The sequence below is a fragment of the Hippocampus zosterae genome, chromosome 5 (assembly GCF_025434085.1).
Source record: "Hippocampus zosterae strain Florida chromosome 5, ASM2543408v3, whole genome shotgun sequence".
In the NCBI taxonomy this organism is placed as follows: domain Eukaryota; kingdom Metazoa; phylum Chordata; class Actinopteri; order Syngnathiformes; family Syngnathidae; genus Hippocampus; species Hippocampus zosterae.
The window spans coordinates 15,855,143-15,877,750 of record NC_067455.1 but is presented as its reverse complement, the minus strand read 5'-3'; the positions used below and the strand labels follow the sequence as shown (position 1 = coordinate 15,877,750).

The 22,608-nt window shown below is 40.1% G+C and overlaps 1 protein-coding gene across 9 annotated transcripts in view; it reads right to left on the bottom strand.

Annotated features, from left to right (window-relative positions):
* The window catches only part of adgrb1a (adhesion G protein-coupled receptor B1a), a 132,329-nt gene extending 119,957 nt beyond the window's left edge, over positions 1–12,372 (bottom strand). For 6 of the 9 annotated variants that reach the window (XM_052066409.1, XM_052066407.1, XM_052066405.1 and 3 more), the window contains exon 1: positions 11,821–12,370. The gene's annotated coding sequence lies outside the window, so the exon portion shown is untranslated. Of the gene's footprint in view, positions 1–11,820 lie in introns of all 9 variants that reach the window. The other 3 variants (XM_052066404.1, XM_052066402.1, XM_052066408.1) reach the window with 3 other exon arrangements.
* Between the last annotated feature and the right edge of the window lie 10,236 nt (positions 12,373–22,608).

The following is a 22,608-nucleotide window of genomic DNA, read 5'->3' as shown; positions in this document are numbered from 1 at the left end:
AACGCGCCAAGGGCGAAAAGAGCGTCAGATCGAGTGATGAGGCTCAAGCCTGGAATCGACAACTTAATGTTTAATGTTCTAAATGGTTCTGCCCCACAGGTAACATGTGAACAAGAAGAGCAAGAGAGATTCTGGAAGGAGCTAGACAAAGCAGTTGAGAGCATCACAGACAGAGAATGTAGTGATAGGGGCATATTTTAATGGACATGTTGAAGGAAATAGAGGTGACAAAGAGCTGCTTTGGTATCTAGGACAGCACTAAAGGACAGACGCTGGTAGACTTTGCCAAAAGGCTTAAAATGGCCAAGTGAATACTGTCTTCCAGATGGCAGGGCAACTTAGGGTGACCTACAAGAATGTACTGTAGGTAGAAGCACAAAGTTGGACTACATCACGTGCAGGCAATGCAATCTCAAGCACATCATTGACTGCATGGCAGTGGTGAGGGAGAGTGTAGAGGGAAGATGGAAGAGGATAGTGGTGTGTAAGATGATTCGGGTGATAAGGAGGATGAATAAGACAAAGACAGAGCAGAGAAGAATGTACAGTAATTGAGGATGCTTTGCAGCTGTCAGAGGCAAGACAGGCTCTTGCTTGACAGGAGGCGCATCCAAAAGACTGATGTCTTTTATATATAATCGATTATAATCAACACGTAAACACATAAAATCTGTTCAGTTTAGCCAAGCAAAGACAGAGAGAAAATATGGAAATGGAAATGTGTTGATTGGTGTTTTGGATGGATAGAAGTAATACTTTGAGGAGTTGGTATATGCGCAAAATGAGAGACAAGGAAAAATTGAAGAGGTGAGTGTTGGGGAGCAGGGAGTCACAATGGTTAGTAAGGGGGGACTTTAGAAAGTCATTGAAGAGTATGAACAATGGAATGACAACTGGTCCTGACTTTGCTTCAAATAATTACAGAGGGGCGGCCCTACTGTCGAGTGGTTCGCGTGCGTGCAGAGGTCGTGGGTTCGATCTGGCCTTCTCGTGTGGAGTTTGCATGTTCTCTCCATGTCTCTGTGGGTTTTCTCCGGGTACTCTTGTTTCCTCCCATATTCCAAAAACATGCATGGTAGGCTGATTGAACACTCTAAATTGTCCCTGGGTGTGAGTGTGAGCGAAAATGGTTGTTCATATCGATGTGCCCTGTGATTGGCTGGCAACCAGTTCAGGGTGTCCCCCGCCTACTGCCCGAAGACAGCACCCCCCGCGATCCTTATGAGGATAAAGTGGATCCGAAAATGGATGGATGGATGGATGGATAATTATGGAAGATGAAAAGATACTTGAGGAAGAGGAAATGTGTGCCTATAAACAAGGGAGACACGCAGCGTCGTGGGAACACTAAACGAATAAAGAGAAAGGAAGGAATGAAGGAAGTTATGGGAACGAGTAGAAGAGGCTAGACTCAGGACTGAAGTGAGTATGGTATTTGTGTATTCTGTGTTGTTCCCTGACAAGGAAGAGTATCACAGATATGTTGTGTTGTTGTTGTTTTTTTTTTGAGGGTGTTGATAGACAAGTACAGGGAGGGTCAGGGGGGCCTTTTTATCAATTTAGCGGCTGGTGTCCCAGCATTAGAGTTGACTCTTGAGAACAAGGAAGTACTGACTTGCACCGTTTTTTTGATCATTATTCAGCTGGTGTGCGTGTGTGTTGGTGTTGAAGGGTCCCATTGACACAGACTATCCGCCTTTCCTGTCATTGCCATGCAAAGGGGGACCGGCTTCCCACACTTGGCCTTGACGGCTAAAATATTTTCCACTCCGTTTACTGGAGACATCCACACAGACCGAGACCTCCCCAGCACAGCACCTTAAATACAGTATTTCCTTTAAATGAAAACATCCGATTTTCTTATCTCCACTTCCCACTGAACCTCTTTGTGAGCGTTCTGACAGTGTTGGCTTGGAACACTGGTCATGTCAATAAAAGTCACTTTGAGTGACATATTTTAATCCTTTCCCATTGTAATGATATTTGCTCTCCCCTCTGTGTGTCATCCACTATCAAAATGTCACAGGCAGATTTACAAGTGCATCAGCTGCCAAACAAAGCTTATTTTAGTCAGGGCTTCAAGGCAGGGGAAATCCATATGCACTACAAATCAATGGGGGGAATTTATGGCTGCCACCTGGGGTTTGAAGATTGCAAGTGACTCTTATTCCCACAAAAGACTCAATGGTTTGATTGATTTGATCTGCATCAGTTCAGTTTATCTTTGTAATTTGTGCAAAATGTTATGTCAATGCCTCATCTGGACATTTTGTCAAGGCCACACATGTCCTTTTGCCGACTTTAAAAAAATAACAAAATACATTCAGGACATAAGTGCATCTGAATGAACTACAGCGAATTATAAAACAATATAAAGTGTTCAATAGTGCAATAAGTGATTAACAACAGAAACGTGAGAGTGACGAAGACAGTGACAGAGCTACACAATGAATAATGGCACAACAAAGATGTGCAAAAGGGCACAGTGCCACTGCGAACGTCAGACACGCTTTGATTTTCACACGCTGCCTGATGTGTTTCTCACCGTGACAGTATCTCTACAACAGGGAGCAGAGAGCTGGTACCTCGAAAGCGGTGATGCAGTAATTCTGCTAACAGAAGAGGCATAGATCTCAAATTATTTTGATTGGACTGGACAAGATTTTCAATGGCTAGCCAAAGTTTTCCTAACGTCTGCAGATCACACATCTGCAGAGAGTTAACACCTTTGGACTGCAAGTGAGAGATGGAGTCGAAAAACTAAAAAGCAGTTGACGGTCTAGCTCGTCAGCTCACTGACCATCATTAGATGCTGTGGAATTTTCATAGAAATATGCCGGTCTTGAATGATCCGATTCTTAGAGGCAGGAGAATTGATCCCGATTGGGAGGTTATTAGCTGTTTTTGTTTTTGTCTGTTAAAGCTGCATTTGATTGGTCAAGATGTGTGGCGGCATCTACACTTTGCAGAAGCGGAAAATCAGGTTACAGGCACTCAATATTGAGGAGCTACTTGGGAGCCCAAAGAGCCGTGCCTTAAGAACCTCCTTCAAGGTAAAAGCTACACACAAGCAACGCGGTGAGCAAACAAACTGGAGCGTGGAAGAGACAAGAAAGCACAAGACAACATTGCTATGCTTTTATATATTGACAAACTACACAATGAAGTAAAATGTGGTTTTAAAAAAATAAAGGTAAAAGTTAATTGCTAGTTCGAGGGAAGAGTGCAGACAATACACAGAAGTAAAACACGTTTCTAATGGTGTATTTTACAGCCGTCTTTGTGGCAGCCTGAGTATGAAAATTAATAAAGCCATAAAAAATTATATATAGTCACTGTAAAGCATCTTTCACAATCATTAAGCAATCAAGCACCACCTATACAGTTTATGGGTGCATAAAAGGCACCTGTGCAATTATTGACCAACAATAATTAAATCAATACAAATAATAAAATTGATTTAACTTGCTCATGATCATTGAAAGGAATACATTGAAATGATCAACAATCCACAAGATTCCTAACTAGGATCTGAAGGCATTGTTCAAGAGTATTGTATAATAAGACCAGTGAAAATTAGACATCGGTGACAGTGTTGACAAATACATCAACAGTTCGTATGGCGAAAAGGCTGACACCAGCACTCAACATTTCCATTGACCATACTTGAAATTACTGCTCGGAGGATGGAATTAAATGTTTCTTTGGAGATGGCAGTTCATGTTTCTCTCCACAGGAGCTGTCGAGGTACTCAATTTAAATGCCTGTGTGGCGATTCCTCAACGTTGAAGTGAAAAAACATGACATGCCTTTAAGGCACAATTACCCAGTGCCAGCCACTATTACGGTGAATCCTCAACAATCACCCATGCTCCCTCAGAGTAAATAATCAATGATACACCCCCGCCCAGAGAGAGCAAACAGCCGCATGCTCATCAAATCCCCCCCATACTCGATGAAGGTTCGTTTTACTGGACCGATAAGCTTGAAATGTCTTTTGTCTTGCTTCACCAGTCTGCAAATGTGAAGGGGTCGACGCAGCAAGTCATTTACAGGTACATTTGTTTGGCACGTATGTCATTCCTGATCTCGACTTGACTTATGAGTGGCCCTAGTTACAAATTTTTCGAGTTATGTCAATTGGTTTTGCTTTTCTTTTATGTTGCGAGCAAACACCTGAGATATCGGTGAGCTTCAAATCAACTTCTCCAATCCCATCATGTGTGCAAAGACAAACACAAGCACCAACGGATATCCAGCCATTTATTGAACAGGACAAATGGTAAAACACGCAAAGTGAAAACACTCACATAGGAACTGTTGCAGCCATAACTCAAGGCCACACGCTGACTCCGGCACAGGATGTGACTCACTTGGCCACGCCCTGAAAGGCACGCATCGAATACATGAATACTGGTGTCGCAAATGTTTCAAAAAGATTTTTCTTGGGAGACAGAACACAGTATGAATACATATATTAAAACAGACATAGTGCCTCATTTTTCAAAAATACCGCTGGCTACGCAATCCAAAATGTAAAACAGACCGGCAACATAACGAGATAATAACTCATACATTTAAATATAAATAAAATAAATCAAACACCCCACCACACCCCCAAGAGAAGTGCTCCTCAGAATCCGTAAACCGCAACCGGTGTTTTAACCATCTATTCTTTCCATGAATGAAATCATGAATCTCCAAATATTTTCAAGTCCTTCCACTCTCTCATTGAGGACATATAGAATCCTGTCCAGGCGGAGGGCACTAATGATATCCAAGCTTTAAAGGTTGGTACAACTTTCCTCTTCCAAAGCAAAAAGATGAATTGTTTTTTGAAATGTGCTCTTTCTAATTAGTTATATTTCTACTGTGTCCATTGAAAATAAATAATACAACTTCTCACATATGCTTTAACCCTTTCATACACCCTGTAACCTGATAACATGAGAAGGTGCCAACTGTAGTAACCACTGTCCCTGAGAGGGTTGAAGATCTCCCATAAAATAATTGGGTGAAAGGCTATCGCTGTCATTAATCTAAAAAAAAAAAAAAGGTTTAACCTGAGCCTCTAAATATTTAAACGTTTTTCTTTGTCAGCACAGGACAGTGGTCAAAGATGATAATGTTGTGGTATTTGACTGTATTGAGCCCAGACCAAAGTTTGTCATGCAGTGAGAGAAAAAAAATGTAAAAAGCATATCTCCCTTGTCATATCTCTATGTCAAAAGAGGTGCAACCTCATAGTTCCAAGCGTACAGCGACACGGCCGTATGCCGCTGCAAACTCTCACAGTCTTGCAAACATTAAACTCCTTGTGAAGAAACAAGATCCTTGCAGTCTTGCCTGGACTTATTTTGTCAACACGTCCAAAAGGTAGGACGCACCGAATGGACACAAGGGGAATGTCTGTTTGCAAGCCATGTTCTACAGCTATCCACTACGAGTTTAAGAGCGGATATTATTCCACTGTTTTTTATAATTTTATTTTTTTGTATTTTTAAGTTGTTACCGTAATATTGTTAAATATGTAGGTATAGTACCAATTTCCAAATTTTGGTATCATGCCATTACTCAAGACTGTCGGCTTTCCCCACATAGATGAGGATTTTTCTACATAAGTCTTGAACATGATTAAACTCAATAGCTAAACATATTATATTGTCGATGCTGAGGTTAAAATTACATACCGTAATCAAAAATCCAAAGTAACAAGATCTTAGAAACGGGATGGTGTGGATCCAGTTATGGAGACAAATGTGGTGCTGCTAAAGTATTAGCAATGGACAGTGGCAGAAAGTATCATAGCAAGAGTTTCATCCCGACATATGACTCAGTACAGCACGGCAGGATCGGAGAAGACAGGAAAAGGCATGAACGGATTAACAGAGGTGGGCCAGAATGTTCCAGTTTAGAAGAAGAGGAGAGGAGACGACATTTGAGAAATAATCACACGAGAGGTTGGAGACAGCTGGTGAAAGTGAGGCAGAGTTGACTGAGTTGAACAGAACTGAGAAGATAAGAAAAAAGTGGAGAAATGTAAAACAGTGTCAAACTGAGATAAGAGGGGAGAGATTATGCCGGGCAGAGTATGAAAGAGAGCAAGATTAAATTGCAAGTAGAGGTTCAGATTTGAAGACGCGCAAGGCTAAAAAAAATAGGTAGGGTGTTATCGTAAAATGAAATTGCACTGTTGTCTTTTTCTATATGGTCTATTATAAAACATGTAGTATATTTTGCATAAATGTACTGATTTTCTATCACCATTTGTTACACCTTTGGAGATATGTGTATATATATATATATATATATATTAGAGCTGTCAGTTTAGCGCGTTTTTATTGACATTAATTTAAATGAATTTTAACAGGATTACATTTTTTCTCGCGAGATTAACATGGCCCACGTCACAGCGTATGTTACGTTGTTCTATAAATAAACCAGAAACAAAACAAGTGTGCTGCACAGGTCCACGCACGTTTGTTTTGCCAGCCACGGCAGCACGAGACAGAAAACGGATACTTGAAGAGTTTATGAATGGAAAGTTTACTTTTAAAAAGTTGCCAGATTGTTCCACTGACAAGACCAAAGTTACCTGTATGTTTTGCAGTCGTAAACTGAGCTATCATCATAGAACATCGAGTCTGAAATACCACTTAATGGCCAAGCACACGTGAGTGCTCCGTCCTCTCGTCTCAGAAAGACAGCTATGGATCATTTCAAAGCAAAGAAAATGGATGACACCACGAAGAAGAAATTTTCTGAAGCCGTAGCTAAATGTATGACTCCTGCATGCAAGCCTGTCAACATTGTCCACAGCTCGACTCAAGCTGAAATCATTTGGATTCCGTCTAACGATTCCACTACGGATTGCCAGCGAGCGCCTCCATTACAAGCTGTGTACAGAGATTGAACGTAGCTGAGAAGGCTAAGGAACACCAAGCGGGAGAAGACACTGTTTCGGGAGATAAATAAGAGACTAGGTTGATGAGCCTCTGGTGAATAAAGAGCAGGTAGCCTGTCGAATACGATGTATGCCACTGACGCGATTGTTACTTGTTTGGAACCATTTTGTGTAGAAGGTTACAGTGTTCCGTGTCCATATAAATAAAGCGGGTGGAGCTTCTCTGTGTTCGTCTGACAGTGACGGTGCGCTGGGTGCGCGAGTTCAGCGGTGCAGAGTTAGCGACCTAGCGAACACTGAAAATAAAACGTCTCCAGTGTTGTCATCGAACCAAGTGTAGTCATCCGAAATGATGTCGACACAAAACCGTAGAGAGACTTCCGCGCAAGAAGGACCAACAGAATCAATATAGCCTGACTGCTGTGTTCAAAGCAAACTTGAGAAAAACGAAGTATGCAACAATGTCTTAAATACAATTTAAACAGTTATACTTTATATGTATACAGTTTTTTTTAAATCTCTAACAAATGCATTTTTTGTCTTGAATTTGTTTAAAAAATCGTATTTTTGTATATGTGTATATACGGGATATGTATAGTGATTCTTAACTTTTAACCAGTTTATATGCACGTATGAACTGGTGAAAGGTTAAGAATCACTATACATATTCCGTATATACACATATACATACATACAGTGTGTATATATATATATATATATATATATATATACACAAATATATTTAGGCAGCAACGAAATTGGCCGCAAATGCTAGCTATTTCTTAGCAATCGCGAGTACGAATTTTATCTGGTTGCATTCGTGCAAGAGCATATGTTGTCATGATCCCACCAGCCCGGGCGCTGTTGTGTGGGTGTGTACTAAAAGTCAATCTCTTCTTCAGTTTTGTAATATTTCCACATTGTGCGCACGCTGGTCGCTTTAGACTTGCACGGGGACCGCAGATGTGCACGCGGTTCCATTCGTAAAATTCACAATATGGTGCAAGCTCCAGTTTCCTCATGTGGTGCAATGCAAGGCATTTATTGCAGAGGTGATAGACCACCAAAAATAAAAGGCCACTCAAAAACGTGCGGTTTATCTCTATTGGGAACGTCTGAGGGGTCGCGAAACAAGTCAGTATCAGGTTTGACCACCATTTGCCACCTGCATTTGCCACGAGTTAATCAGTTGAGCCATTCATCCACAACCATCACCACATGGTGCAGCCTGACAACGCATGACCCCGTGTTCCAAGGATCTATCTATACACAACTCCTCGAAAATGAAAACTGCAGCTCTCAGAGTGGACTTTTATTGTTGGCACCCTCAAGCGCAATTGTACAATGAATGTATTGCACGGAATGAGGCAAATGGCGATTAGATCAGATACTGTGTGGTTCACCACCCACAACTGTAAAACTACATTTTATAGCGGCCTTTCAACATGGGCAGCCTAAGGCATACCTGGGCAATAATCATGCAGCCTAATCAGCAACTTGATATGTCACACATGAGGTAGATGTGCTCACCATCACAGACTTAGATTTGAGAGCAGAAATGGGAATTTTGTGTACATAGAAAAGGTCTTAGATCTCGGAAATGAGCAATCATAAATAAATAAGCCGAGTTTTTTTGTCAGTGTATAAAGACAACAGGAAACACATTTGGATACTCTGACACACAAATGTTCCCTTTTTGAGGGGGTGGGGGGGATTGTTGATTAAATGTTTTCTGGTAAATTGATGCTTGCCATGTCTGTTTTCATTCCATCAAGGCAGGCAGAATTTGGATTGTGTTTCTTTTTGCTTCACATGCTCAGTTAAAACAGGAAAAATAATAATAAAAATTTTGCTGAAAGCCTGGCTGACATTAATGCACACACAATTTTGGGGGGGGGGGGGCAATCCGAATCTAAATATTACACCAGCATAATTATAATTGCTCAACAATACATTTTTATGTATTGTTGATATATTGTTCACCTATAAATTTCCCAGGTTTCCTTATACAATATTATGCTAACATGCTTCAGTCGAAATGGAAATGATTGCACGCTATGCACCCATGACGAAACAACAGCCATTATTTGTTTCGTTTTATTTTTGGTGTGTTCCTGTCTCATGAAAATGAGCCACCCCCCTAATGATAGGTGTGCTCTTATAAGTTGGGCTCATTACCATGACAACAAGGTGGAGCTGTTTTGGGCACCAATCTTGAATTTTATTTCGAAACTGAAAGAATTGTCAAGCTCCGATAAAATAGCAAAGCATTGTTTATGGTTAGAAACGCTACTTCATCGCCGAGCTGCAAAATTACACTTACATTACCACTGCTGCTTCATTTTTCTGGATGCAGAGAATAGAGCACATGCGGGTGCAAAACTACTCATATATTTGACTGTGTGCTCACTTTAATAAAACTGGCACATTGCATTCTGCAATGCGTTTGTCCAAACACTCCAACCATAATGTGTATCAATATCGTCGATTTGAATATAATGTGACGAGTACCACCAGAGCATCCGATCAGATTCATCAAGTTTTTATAATATGTTAACTCCCCAAATGGCAACAGTGCAACACAAAAGTCAGTCTTGTGAATGTTATAGATGTAAACCACTCTAAAGAGTATTTGTTTGTCATATGGGGCAGGAGTTCTTTGGTACCACTTTCAAGCTTTTAATTCAGTCCAATATTCCGGGAGCCTGTATTTTTAGAACTGAATCTGGTGAATTGTGTCATAGTTTCTCAAAGAAAATATATTTAGCTCAACCGTAAGGTTGAAAAACCATCAGGGACATTCATTTTGTTCGTAATCTTGACCTTAAAGGGTTTGGGTTTCTGAGGGATTGGTGTCCGTATTGCTGACTGAGTATTTCAAACCTTGGTCATATCATGTCCTTCTCAGAGGACACACAATAGCCTGGTCTGTCTGTTGTATTTACAGTTCCTTCTTCAGTCTTCTGTCATCCTGCTCACTGTCTCCTCATCACATATCTATACATCTCTCCTGTTCAGTGTCTCCCTCTCCTGCACTCTGAAGCCACAAATTCAAATATGAGGTTTCCTCCTTTGACACTGCAGGCCTGTTTTGAAGGGTGTGATTAGAGAATGAGCAGATGAAGACGAGGTAGGGCAGTTGCCTATATTTGTATTTGAACGGCAACAGTAGAACAGACAATGGAAGGAACATCTAGGTTTAAAAAAAAGGAAAAAAAATGCATGAATGATTTTGCAAAAGCCCGTATCTATTGCTGGCTTGTGTAATTCCTATGACTTGACAAGCCAACCGTGCCAGCCACAGACAGAATCGCCATATCTTTTCTGTGATATACTTTGGTCAATTATTGTTCTGTGGCCAGATGACTTAACATGCAATAGCCGCCTCATTCAAAAAGCGTGGCAAAATATTGATTTTAATTCCAGTCTTAAGTGCTGATGCCTTATATAACTCACGATTCCCCTCAATGTTGTATTTAGAGTCACAGCTATTTTAATTTCACATTAGCTCTGCTAAATAGGCAAAGTAAATCTTGCCTCAATGTTCCAAACTGACAGTGTCAATATGAACAAATATATAAAACATTCTCACCTCTATAGTTTGTCAATAATCCAAAATATACACACCGCCTCTATTGATCAATGCCTTCACCGTATCTGACACAGTTGATAATGAGCATAGTTTGGATTATTTAGAATGTTTTCTTCTCACAGTACACTTTTATTATACTGCTTTCTGATACTTTGTTTCCATTTGTGCATACATACATACACACACACACACACACACACGCACACACACACACACACACACTTACAAAAGGCATCATTATGATTCACGTAATTTGATCAGAGCATTGCATAATGTAACAGCGGGTCTTGTCAAAAATATGAGCTTGTTTTTAATGTTTTGTAAGAATAATATGGAAAATTTAAGACAAAACTAACAAATTTACATGACTTTGCTATGCTGGTACGTTTATTGAATAATGATGCCCCACAAATAGAATAATATTTGAAATTTTCAAAACAGAGAATTTCTTTAAAAGCATTATTTAGGTTTGCACCTATATAAGGGTTATTTATGAAAGGCAATCCAAGGAATTGGCACAATTTCAACATGGCTCAATTGTATTTAATCACCAAAACACGGATCAAATATACATGCAGACAATTGAATTTCAAGACAATGAAAAATAAGGTTGGATGTTTGGAAATGCCACAAAATGTTTGGGTTTTTTTGTAATTTATCTATTTTTTTGTAATGAGTAATGCTCATATAAAACAAGTCACTTCTGGGGGAACCACATGGTGTGTCTCCAATAAACACTTCCACATGAATAATATAAAAAAACAAATAAAACATCCAAACTAAAGTACGTTTGTATTTATTTATTTTAAACAAAATGCGAAACAATTATGAAAGTATATTTGCTTGAAATTATCAATGCATAATTAATGCCACTTAAAAGTTCGTGACTATACAAGTTATCTTTGCAAGACAACGTCAAAATTAAGTGAATAGAAAATGTCCATTGTATTGCAACAGGGTGAATTATATGTGACAATTAAGGCGAAATCACTCGAGAGAAACGGGCGTCTTTATCTTTGGACCGCAGACTGCGAATGCCCAAAGCGGCACCCACGGCACATTCGGTTTCGGTGTGCGGGGATTTAACAAGCGAAACTCATTGACTGCAAGTCAGCGTATATCACAACTCGACAACTGCGTAAATCAAGGTGGCAATCATTCTGTCATTAGTCAATATTGTCCACAGCCACCAACCACTGATATCCCCGCCCTCCCAAAATTAAGACACATTCACCGACACAAATGTCTAAACACAAGAACACACAGTGAACTGAACAACGGGCAAATAAAATGGTATGCATTTCATTTTAAAATTAAAATTTACCTTGAACAAGTCACTTCTCCATTTGATGCATATTGTCACTGGACACCAACCAAATCCCAAAAAAGTGTGCCAGTAAGTCCTTCGATAGGTCAACAAAAATCACCAATGTTTAAATTGTTGATATTGAGATGTGTGAAACCCCAACGAGTTGGGAATGTCCGTTGATTCCGTTTGTTCTCTCAGTGCGTAAAAATGTAAGGAAAATAACGAGTGTGTTCGTATGTTGCTTTCTTGTTCTGTTCCTCAATCAAACGTCCATCTTCTTTAATTGACAGAGAAATAACCCGCTAGTTGTACTTCCTGTGAGTTTTGTTTTTCCACATTTCAACTGTGTCTAAATCTCGCCTGCACAGTTTTTTACTATCTTCCAGGTGAAGGTGTGGGTTTGACGGAGGAGTGAATCTGAGGTGGGCTTGCGCACATCCCCGAACCCGCCGCCGAGGACTTGCAGCTCTGCTTTTTCTCTGCCTGCTTGCAGCAACAGCCGCATTCCTTGTTTGGAAATCTCGTCCACGGTGCCGTCAAAGGAATTGAATTACACCAAAATGACTTCCAGTGCCTTCTTTCAAAATAAAAATGAGCTAATAATTCCCTGGGGAAAGCTTTTACTTTGAAGTCAAAAAGGCTAATTTCCTGTCAAAATTCGGTCTTTCCTACGTTCAAAGCTGATCGCGGGTTGAAAAGGTGGGTGGGTCGACCACGCATTGGAAAACTCAACCAGCAGCCCCATCTTCTGGAGTCAAATAGCATCAATTACAATACAGCAACATATTCAGAGTATGCGAAGTCAAACATTGTATACAAATATTTTCCGGGCAATGTTTCTGATCACGAAATTAATTAAATTACCAAAGCGAGGGTTCCGTGAATGCAGTATTATTCTGGCGAGCTACAAGCTGCGTATTTGCTTTTTATTCCAGCAATTTAAATACAGCATTAGATTCACAGTGATTGACTGTCTGCGTCGCTCCGATCATAAGCAATACATGTCTTAGTACTGATGAATTTATGCAGACAGAAAATTGATTAAATGAATATGACGGCGTTGCCTAGTTATTTGTAATACAGCTAAAACAATGCCGAGATTTGTCAAATGGAATGTGAGCTCAAACTGAGTACTGTAGTTGCAATATTGTTCAAAGAATGTTTAATACGTTTTAAATTAGTCTAAAGTGGAAAGTATTTTATATGCTTCTTTTTATTATTGGGAGGGGGGTCTATCTGTGCGTCTGTCTGCACATCAATAGTTAATGAAAAGTTAGCATTATTCTACCTGGAAAAGGCTGCAATGAGTGATGCTCTTATTCCTCAGACGGGTGGTGCAAAGACCTTGGAGGGGCAGATGTTCACAGCAAAGCAAAATCAATCGCCTTTTTGGAGCCACCCAAACGATTATTCCTTTATGTGTTATGGTTGAGTCAGTCAGCATATGCATACCCGGACTTGTCTTTGTGCCAAAGATACACAGACAGACTGTGCAAGAGCCCCAAAGTGACTCATCCGGGGGAAAAATATAAAGAGTTCAAACCTAAAATCCAATTTTTTTTGTGAAGGGAGTGTAGCACAGGTGTGAAACGCAAGGCCCGGGGGCCAGATCTGGCCCGCCATATAATTTTGTGTGGCCCGCGAGAGCAAATCAAGCATGTCAAGTTTTCCATGATGCTTGCTTGAGTCTGAACCCAAATGTAATATTATCATATGTAATCCATCATTACACAGAGATATTGCAAGCATTATCTCATTACGTATTTATACATTAATGTGCACAATGGTAGAACAAACGATTATTCTTGACTTCTTATTTCAAAACTAGTTATCCACCAATTTGTTGTGCACTGTATATGTAATATGTGAAGGAGATCATACGGTTTCACAAAATTCACAGTCATAATGGCGCGCTCAGGGAAACCGTATCTACTATGTGGCCCACTCCAAAAGTGAGTTTGACATCCCTGGACTATAGGAATGGCTGCATATTAAGCACTTACGGTGGAAGAGTCATGTAGCACAACACTTTCTACTCTCTATGCATTAAGCTTCTGGGATGTCATCTGACAGAAAAAAGACCCCTTTGCAAAATCTGTGATAACCTGTGATCGTGTAATAGTTATATTCAATAGTTGGATGCTGTTACCTTTCAACAGAAAGGCACAATGCCAAATAGATCTGCTTCAAACACTCTTCTCCACAAGGTAAACATAGTGTACCACTTTGCCATCCAATTTGTCACCTGTGCTCCCTTCACAGTTGCCACTGAACTAAACTCCCTGGTTAGTTGGTCCTCTCTTCTCCCGTAGACATATTCACTCATCCGTGTTTGTCTATGAAAAACTCCTTGGCAAGACCCAGTTCAATTGTCACTTCCTGTTCACCATGCATACCACCACTCCCACCCTACAGGATTTCGTGCTTGAGCTGACCGCTCCACCCATTTAATCACCACTGTTTTCTGCTTATCCGACTACGATGACAATTAGTTCCAGTGTGTTTTGTCAAACAGCCATGATATTTGTCACCTTTTGATGATGTGGAGATCGGATGAATGCGAGACCTGAGTGTCCAGACTGCAGTTGCATCGGATGCATATCCTGTTTATATCCACATATTAAAGAGGACTAGGTCAGACACATGACACATTGGGCAAAAAAAATCAGAATTGACCTGCATTATGAACATAACCTATATCACAAGGTAGTTTACATATTTCGATTTGCCAGATTGGCATTGTAAATGAGAATGTGTTCTCAGTTGCCTTATGTGGAGAAATCGAGGTTAAAGAAAAAAAAACACATCGAGACAACCCATTGGTGCAAAAGCAGACAGCCAACATGAGGACAGTGAAAGTTTAAAGAAGTCTATTTTTTAATTAGAAAAGAATATTAGACGATATAAATTTATCTTTCTTATACTGCTTCTCCTTACAATTATTACTATTATTCCTATTAATTATTATTAGTGGTATTAGTAGAGTAGTAGTTTATGTATATTGAATATTTATTATGTAGATTAAGTTGAGCACTGTTACAACTCCATTTTTAATCGGGGAAACGAGTCGTCACATCAAGTCCAAATTTGTTTTTGTAAATTCCCCTGCCTTCAACACTTTGAGGACAACAACATGTTTTTTTTTCTGTAAAGTGTGTGAAAAAGAAGGATAATTGAACACTTTCATGAAAGGGTAGTTGACCAGGGTTGTTGGGGGACTATTTTCCAAAACACAAAAACACTGAAGACCACAGGTAGGCTAATTTTATTTCATGTGTTGTCGCCACCCATTTACCCCAAATAAACTTAGCCCTAGTTGCCAGCCAATCGCAGGGCACACATAGACCGACAACCATTTTCACTCACAATCATACCTAAGGACAATTTCGAGTGATCAATTTACGTACCCCGCATATTTTTAGAATGTGGGAGGGAACCTGGGGAAAATCCCCCCAAGCATGGGGCGAACATGTAAACCCCACAGAGGAAGGCCAGAGCCGCAATCGAAGCCCGCACCTTTGCACTGTGAGGCGGACGTGGTAACCAGTCAAACATCGTGTCGCCACTCAGTGAAATCACTTGAACATATTTCAAAGGGAGGACATGGCACCCGGGCTGCACAGATAACAATGGGTATGGTGGATTTAGGGACTTAATCCAAGTTTTCTCGACAATATTAGAGACATAAGTCGAGATGTAGACCATATCAGCTGATCCCGCTGTTCGGCTGGCTGAAGGAAAGCATTGGCACTTTGGGCGCTGTGAAGGAATGGTGATTTGCTTTAGCAGTGAATGGTGAATGACTTTTCAGGTGTGAGTTTGAGTGAATTTGTGTTCAAGTTTTTTTGTTTGTGTTTTTTGAATGAAAATGTCTTTTTTAATTTTGAATGTCAGATAAAAATGAAGTTAAAACTTAAAATAGCACTGCACAACTACTGCAGTAAGGAAGTCCTGTACATCAATGATAAGAAAATCATGAAAATAATAATACAATATTAAAAAAAAAATCTAAAATATACAGTTGCTCCTTTGACAAACCATACAGAAGGTGCCGTTTTATTCCCTTGCGCTGCATATTACGTTAAAAAAAAATGGGTGTCAAGTAGGCACGTTAGCATCATGTATTTGACCGAAAGCTGAGCCTTTCTGTTTGTTGACTCCATTGGGCCAATAGATCCTGGCAAGCTTCTTTGGGCATGACATCCAGGCTGTCCCCCTGAGCAGGTCCTGCATCTTTCACCTAGAATCCTGCAGAATGGCCTTGGCAAGTGCCATTTGACTTCTGGTTGTCTTCCTGATCAGCTCTGTCAAGTCCACAGAATGGCCGCCAAGCGCCACTGTTGTTGTTCCTGCCCACCTCAACCAATCGTGTACCGGTGTGATTTGTCTTGCATTGGTACATTGTTAGTATTTCATATTATGAGCCGCGGGAGATTTGTAACGACAGCACCTCTGATAACTACAAAGTGTCACTAAAGTCTGTGTACATGCAAAAAAAAAGCCCATCCTCCCACAGAACAATAGTCAGTTAATATTGATAAACAATATATATCAACATGACTTTCATACTTTTCAATTTATAATTTAATGCGTGCGGCATGGTGGTCCACTGGTTAGCGTGTTGGCCGCAGGGGGAAAAGGTGCAGGGTTCAATTTGGGCTCCAGCCTTCCTGTGTGGAATTTGCATGTTGTCCCCGTGTCTGCGTGGCTTTTCTCTGGGTGAGTTTCCTCCCACATTCGAAAAAAAAAATCCGTGGCAGGTTAATGGAACACTATAAATGGTCTCAAGGTGTCTCTGTGAGTGCGAATGGTTCTTCGTCTATTCAGTATGTGCCCTGCAACCAATTCAGGGTGTCCCCTGACTACTGCCCGATGACTGATGGGAGAGGATCCAGCATGCCCGCAGCACTCGTGAGGATAAGCAGATTAAAAAATGGATGGATGGGTGAATTTGATGCGCTTTTTTTCACAAATCGGTCTGCATTGCCATCGATTCAGTACATTTGACTGGTAATGCATTCTGATGTGTCTGAGCTTCTGAATTTCAGCACTCCCTTGATTGCTTGGGAAAGTTACTGGGCCTGTCTGATGGTTTATGGTTGAAGATGTGTCCAAGTATGCCTCTTATTCTTGACCCTCAATGTATTTTGATCAAAGCAAAACCACAGACATGTTATAAGGACACCTGGAAAGTGTACAGAATTGTGAAGGCATTTTCCCCGTGTGTGTGTGTATGTGTGTGTTATTTGGGTGCGGCACGGTGGTCGACTCATTAGCATATCCGCCTCACCGTGCAAATATGCTGCAAGTTTCGATTACGGCCGCGGCCTTCCTGTGTGGAGTTTGTATGTTCTTTCCGTCCCTGGGTGGGTTTTCTATGGCATACTATGGTTTCCTCTCACATTCCAAAACATGCATATTTTATTTATTTATATATTGCCATTGGATCAAAATGCTAATTTTGACTCACAAACTGCAATGCAAACTAGTGTATTTGGGCCTTGATTTATTATATGTTCAGGTTCACTTACCAGTTTGTAATTGTTATTTCTATCTCTCGTAGCAAACAACACAGACACACAGGAATTAATTATTTTTTAAGAAATAGAATACGGGTGAAATCCCCACATATCTTCCTCAGAGAATTTATGACCATCCTTCCTCTAAGTCTGGCCTCAAGTGGTGTTCTGGCCCACACACTGATGTGAGGACAGTGCGACAAACATGAACAACGGGGAATAATACCTCCAAGACACAGCTTGTTACCGTGTTACTCAGAGTGCACTGCTGCGGCTGCAATTTTTGACTGTCACTGCAATATTTTTACTCCCACTTTTGTTTTTGGACAAGTTCCTATTATGATGATTTGACATCAGTAGGAGGCTAGATTGCACAAAAATGTGTTCCAACTTCACGATTCGAAGAAAAGTGGACAGCAGAGCTGCCAACCCATCAAAAGTCTCTTTCACAACATCCATCCTTTCATGATCTGAAAAGCTTTATCCAAATGAGGGCTGCAGGCATGCTGGACCCTGTCCTTGCTTTCTTCAGAAAGTAGGCAGGGAACACCCTGAACTGGTTGCCAGCCAATCGCAGGGCACACAAACGAAAAACCATTTGCACTCACAATCACACCTAAGGACAATTTACAGTAAATAATTAACTTATAGTGTATGTTTTTGGAATGTGGGAGGGAGAGCATGCAAACTAACCTGTGCTAACCAGTTGAGCAGAACAATTTATTAGAATGTTCATGTTTAATCTTTTGTCAAGAACATTAACGCAGCACCCCATTACCTACCGCAGTAGATTTAACAAATCTGCAAACCATTTTTTTACACAACATAGTTTCGCTACAATCATAATTTACCTTAATGTAAGTATTACATCAAGCATGTAAAGATGAAAATGTAGTCACATAAAATTTAATCCAAAATTATTTTTCCTTCACATGGAATGGAATGTGTGAATGTGTACTAATAACCTCACAATAATCAAGGCTTTGTATTGAACACATGAAAATTGATGTTTCAAATAATTAACCTACAAAAATTCAGATTAAAATGCAGTGACATTCTGACAATGCACTTTGCGCACACATACGGTACACATTTACATATGAAAACATACTTCCAAGGACCCCAAAATAAATAAATAAATAAATAAAAACACACCATTAGCTGTGGTTCACGGGGCATGGCCGATTGGCATATTGCAACAAGTGTAATTACGACACTGACGGTACAACACAGTGAAGTGTGGTGGCGTTTGTTTTTCTTTGATGGATAAAGCTGTTGCTAGCACAGAATTCTTGTCTGCGCATTAGTGGACATAATAAGGTGCCACTGAAGCTTCGCTTTGTACAGCTGCCTTTGTTTTTAGCCGCGGATATGAAGCTATTAAAACTAGCAAGAGTTGGGATCAAGTCAAGTCATTAGCTTTTAGCTTGGGCTCGTCTGCTAGCGTCTGTGTTTGTTTCTCGCTGCTGATCTGAATCTACTGAAACTAGAGGTGATTTTCGTTGAGTCAAATCGTTAGTTTTCAGCTAATTTTGGGCTCATCAGCTTGTGTTAATGTAATCATTAACACAATCTGACATCACTGGAGCCACCGGGGGAAGCGGTATGTTGTCATACATAGATTGCAATTATCTACCAATAATTTTTGCTCATTTTCGTCCTTTTTGGGCAACGTGACCCATGGCTGTTTTTTAAATATTCGGAACACCACATGTTGCGGCCATATCTAGGACGCATTCTGAAATTTGCGGAACAAAATATGGACAATCCGAAACAGTTGGCGATTCGAGGATTGAAAATAAGCACTGGCACACATTCAAAATTGGGAGGCTGCTGTTAAATAACACACAAGTACATTTTTACTTCTTTCTTGTAGTTCTTTGTGTTTATATTTACAAATAGAAACACATTTTTAGCCTCCCACCCCTCTCTGCCCAATATAAACTATACTTCTATATTATATATTATACTATATCAATTCAGGACATGGGCCATGTTATGAAACATTTGCAATTTCTGTCAGAGAGATATTGCGATTTTATTTATTTATTTTAAACACAGTATGAATGACTCGCATGTGGCATGACCTCACTAAATTCACTGCTGATTCATTGAAAATGTTTTTTGTGGCCCTCAAATATTTGCGACTACCCCTGGTGTATATTTTAGAATGATTGTACAAATCCTATATAACTATGACTGAGCAAAGCACGACATCTACTGCGCACCCCCAGAAGCAAGTCTAAAATGACAAGATTACAGCTGCAATGCCGCCAGTCAAACAGGGGGTTCTTGTCTTTGCCGTGACATCATAACCCATAGTGATCGTCTTTAAAAATGAATTCATGATTTGTGTCAATTCACATTGCTGTTGCTAAGGGTTAGGCAAGCAAAAATAACAGCAAATAGTGCGAAGTCTGTGACAGAATGATAGGATAGGACTGAGAATATACGGCGGGATAAAGTTTGCACTGTCAGGGCGAGCAAAGGAGAGGATGGTAGGGAAAGTTTATAAGGCGTAGTTTAGGCGAAAATGCATGAGAGAAGAGGGAATCTTTGGTGGCCAGCTGCAAGAGGGAAGATAGTGCAGAAAGGCTTTTAATTCTCAATCCCCACAGAGCCTTTGAAAATTACCAATCTTCTTATCACAGGCGCAGGGCTGCTTATGCAAATTGTTGTGGAGTGGAACATTTAAACGGAAAATTACTCGACAGCATTCCCCCCTACCCTCCCTCCCTCTTGCCTCTTCCCTTTCCCTCTCTCCTCCACACAAAAAGCCTGTTTTGAGTCAAAGATAAGAAGATGAATTGCTCTCTCCGTGCTTTGAAGCGCATCAGGATTTAAAGACTCCAGCCTCAGCTCTGGTCTAATGCTCATGCTGTTGTTGCCTTTGTCGAAGAAAACAGGCACGGGGAAAAATGCAGAAAAAATAAATTCATAACAACATGCATTCTTTCCTCCAATACATGCCTGGGGAGACTGGGAGCAAGGATTAACATTGACTTTAATCTTTTTGTTTAACAGTTGGAATTTACTTTGCAAATATTACATGCCAGAATATGAGGATAAAGATTTTAAGGCGCAATCGAAACTCTCGCGAGTGAAATCATAGTTATGACAAAGCAAACAAATTGAAAATCAACCACTCCATAAATTTGGAATTCTTCTCAACATTTTCTTCTCTTTTTTTCAATCCAAGCAGATCAAAGGGGCAGAGGGACAATGGAATTGGCAGATTCATATACCTACAGCACATACAAATATACAATTACTCTCACATGAATCTGAAAGACTTTCTGCTCTTTATGCTGAGTAAAAACTGATTTATTAGTATGAATTTGAGAGGTTTATGATCAGAATGAACTTTCAGGTTACACTTGAACTTTAATAAAGCTGCAGGAGAAACGTACAGCGGAACCTTAACTCTAAATTGCTTAACTCGTTGCTGTGACTTGGGGGAATTGCTACCGCTTCGTCAGCTGATCACATGTTCCCTAAAAGCAAGAAACACCTCAAATGTAATGTTGGAGTCTGCTCCAACTATATTCCTACTCTGGACTTCCTTTCCGTGACCAGATTGGCAATGGCAGAAGGAAGACCGTTCATTTATGAAACTCCGTGCCTGACAGGTCTTGGATTAAGTCGGCTGGACTAAGACATTTCACTGGTGTGTTTGCGATAGGCTGGCGCCAGATTTAGGGTGTACCCCTCGTCCCACCCAAAATCAGCTGGGATAGGTTCCAGATCAACCACAACCCTAAAGAGGTACAAGTGTGTAGAAAATGGATGGAATCACAATTTAAGTCACAAGCTATTTCAATGATTTCTTCATTGAACACGTCTGGAGGTAAACATTTGCTGTAGGAAAATTACGCTTTGAATTTGGTTCATGAACCAGTTGTATTTTTTTTTATCCCTCGAAATGGTGCGCTCTGTGGCACATTGGACTGAACGTACACAGACTTATCAAGTCCAACGTTGACACACATCTAGTGACATGTTCAATGAACACGGTAGCAAGCTAAATTGTTTTAAAAATCAAGTTATTAAATGCGCATGAAAAATGATGAAGTTATCAATTCAATTATAGGCAACATATTAAATTCAATTTTATTACTGCTGTAAATTGCAAACATAAACCCCCCCCCCCCACACACACACACACAAAATTATGGAGCAAGAATCAAAGGTGGCAGTCATTATGAGATATGTAATGTGTGTGTGTGTTTTCTCCCTCTCTCTATCGAGTGCATACATATGATGAAATTGTACAATATAAACAAGTGACATAAACTCTTGTTATGAATCACTCAATAATGGTGTAACATGTTGATTGTTCCACAAGCCAAACTGGACTGAATGTTAATCTCATGCAAACAGACCTAAGGCAGAGTTGGGAAATTAGTGACTTTAAAGTTCTTTGCAACGACTGCCGTTAATCCATGTCTGAACAAGTGTGATGATAAACCCTCTGTCTGAAATGTAATCCTTTTAGTAAAAGCTTTTTGGATAAACTCGCTTCATGCAAATTATAAACCCCATTAGTTTTGAGTGACTAGCCTGCTCCATTGAGATTAATGGCCAACTGACTACCTGATTTAATAGGGTTATTCGACATCTTCAAGGGACAAATGCGCAACAAAATTAATGCGAGGCATTTGTCAATGACATAGTCAATCTGAGCGTGCAATCCGTTTCTTTTGTGCCCAGATTGGACTCCTCCTGGGTCTTCATGAGTCTGTTTGGAGCAAACACAGCAGTAAAAGTATGACGTGGTTTTTATTAACACTCACGTATATATGGAAAATCACGTTCCATGTGATCAATGCACAACCGTCGTTGCTTTGGTCATTACTGTTCGGGAGGATGAAACTTGATCACAAAAAAAGGAGACAACATGAGTGATTATTTATCATAGCCTCCTGTTGACAAATGATTGGCAAAAAAAACTTGCTTGTACACCTTCTGACCTAAAAAAGTCAAAATGTCCACCCTCACTTTCCTGCAAACCAAAAGCACTGCCCAGCTCCCTGCTGTGACCACTTTTCTTGAAAATCTGTGAAAAAACTTCAAGATGACTTTCTATTGAAGATTACATGGTTGAAGAAAGGGTGAGAGAAAAGAAATATCTACAGACAAAAAAAAGAAAGGAGACGGCACCAAGAATGAACCCGGTATCCTCCCATACAACCAAGACAATAAAGCACACTCACTGCTTTCCATTCAAGGGTAAAACAATTGCAACAGAGAAAATGCAATACAATACAATACATCCTGATTTATG